The following is a 2359-nucleotide window of genomic DNA, read 5'->3' as shown; positions in this document are numbered from 1 at the left end:
CGAGTTCTCGCGAGAGTCTTCCAGCCTAGCTTTCGGTGCGGCTTTTCGCCTTCTCTTTCTCGGACTTTCGTTTTAATTGGTGCGTTGGTCCGGAAGGCGGGGCCTCACAGTGCAACAAACGCGATCCCGCGCCGAGGTGATCCACGCCTGGGACGGAGGCTATCTTCCGGGTGGAGTTTGTGAAAAGCGCTTTGGTTCCAGTGAGTCCGAAGCGGGTGCCTGTGGCTCCTGGATTGGGAACCAGGCAAGTGCAAGAATGAGGCTAATCCAGCCTATGGAAACACTGGTATGAAAACTGTTGCTCCACTTTTTTTTTTTTGCAACAAATCGGGACAAGTTTAAGTTGTTGAACGTAATCGCAACATTTTAAGTGTTCTGTAAAATCTCCTCAGAAGGCTTTTCAGTCTAAGTCAGAGATGACACATTTCAGCTTATCACTGCCTACAGAGTCCAGAAAAACATGAGAATTTCTCATTCATATGTGCTGCTATAATTTGAGTATTCCCCAGTGCACATTCCTCCACAATACAGTTTGTCTTGCGTTCAATTCCTGCATAGGGAACCTACCATAACTCTCTCCTCTGTTCAAACCAAATACTGTAAATTTTCTGACAAGTGGGATAGGGTGGGGGAAAAACACAGCATGATCTCTATTCTGATTACAACCTAGGGCCGCTGTGATGGGTCTGTTAGGCTCATCTAATGTACCATGAGACATGCTTTTGGGGGGACCACTGTAGCCCAAGCTTGCTTATGGCCATGGGAATCACTAGCGTGACAGATGGTGTCTTCTACAACAAAGCCTAGGTCCTAGGTCCTAGGAAATAGTGCCTAAGTAGGCGAATATTGGGCCGTGGCCCTGAGTTTAGGAGAACTGGGTCAGCATAGTCATTATTACTTCTTCCATTCAAAACATCCAGATAGAGTCTATCTGATAGACCTTTTTTTTTCCTTCTTCAAGTGCCTGATGTTAAATGATACACTTAGTTGAACCAGTGAGTTAAATGGAAAAAACCAAATAAACTCTGTAAATAAGCAAGTAGTATAACATGTTACATCAGTAAGAATCCCTAGCAGGTAACAGATGGCATACTGGAGAGTGGTGATTGAAGGAGCCATTTAAAAGGTGTGGACAGAGTTACCCAAAAACTAAAGGTGATGGTGAAGTAACCAGAACTAATCAGAGAATCATGACCCTTAGGCCAAGGGGCCAGGGAAGGAGGGATTACCAAAGCCCAAGGAAGATTTATTGCTGTAAGAGACGACCACCTAGCTGATAGCTTCCTACGGTGCCTTCATAGAGAAACATTCCCACTGCCAACCTGCTAGCCCGAAGGGAGGAACTGAAAGGATTAAGTACCCAAACCTCTCCCTGCACACTCCAGTGTCCCCCCTGGTGTCTTTCATTGGCCAAAATTGAACTAAAAATAGAGGGCAAGGATGTAATCTATAAAGTTCAGCCTCATGGGTTAGAGTCCAGACTAAAGAAGGGTACAGTGAGAATCTGACAGAAAGGGGTCAGTTATATCAAGAAGACATAATACTAAATATGTACATATCCAGTAATAGAACATCAGCATACAGAAAGGGAAAAATACTATTACTAGAAGAAGAAATACTCAAATTAATGATTATGATTAGGATTTCAGCATTCTTGTCTGTAAGTAATGGAACAAGTAGACAGAAAACTATAGATTCAAGAAGAAGACTTGAACAGCACTACCAACCAATTTTGCACATCTACTGGGGATGTGCCCGCAACCCAGGTACATGCCCTTGACCGGAATCGAACCTGGGACCTTTCAGTCCGCAGGCCGACGCTCTATCCACTGAGCCAAACCGGTTTCGGCGAAGTAACACTTCTAATTCAAGGAAGAAATCACTAGGAAAATTAGAAAATATATTGAATTGAATGAAAATAAAAACATTAACATTTATAACATTAACTGCTTACATTAGAGAAAAAAATAACTCAATTCAATAATTTAAACTTCTAGCCTGGCTGATGTGGCTCAGTGGTTGAGCGTTGACCTATGAACCAGGAGGTCATGATTCAATTCCTGGTCAGGGCACATACCAGGTTGCAGGCTTGATCCCCAGTGGGGGGGGGCATGCAGGAGGCAGCCAGTCACTGATATTCTCTCATCATTGATGCTTCCAACTCTCTCTCCCTCTTCCTTCCTCTCTGAAATCAATAAAATTATATTTTAAAAAATAATAATAATTTAAACTTTCAAACAAACTAGAAATAAAACAGCAAAATAAAATCAAAGCAAGCAAAATGAAGGAAATAATAAAGAGTAGACATAAATGGGATGAAACAAGAAAAATAGGAGAAATAAATGAAACCATAAGTTGG

Source organism: Myotis brandtii, unplaced genomic scaffold, assembly GCF_000412655.1.
Source record: "Myotis brandtii unplaced genomic scaffold, ASM41265v1 scaffold343, whole genome shotgun sequence".
NCBI lineage: Eukaryota > Metazoa > Chordata > Mammalia > Chiroptera > Vespertilionidae > Myotis > Myotis brandtii.
Note: the sequence above shows the minus strand (reverse complement) of the source record.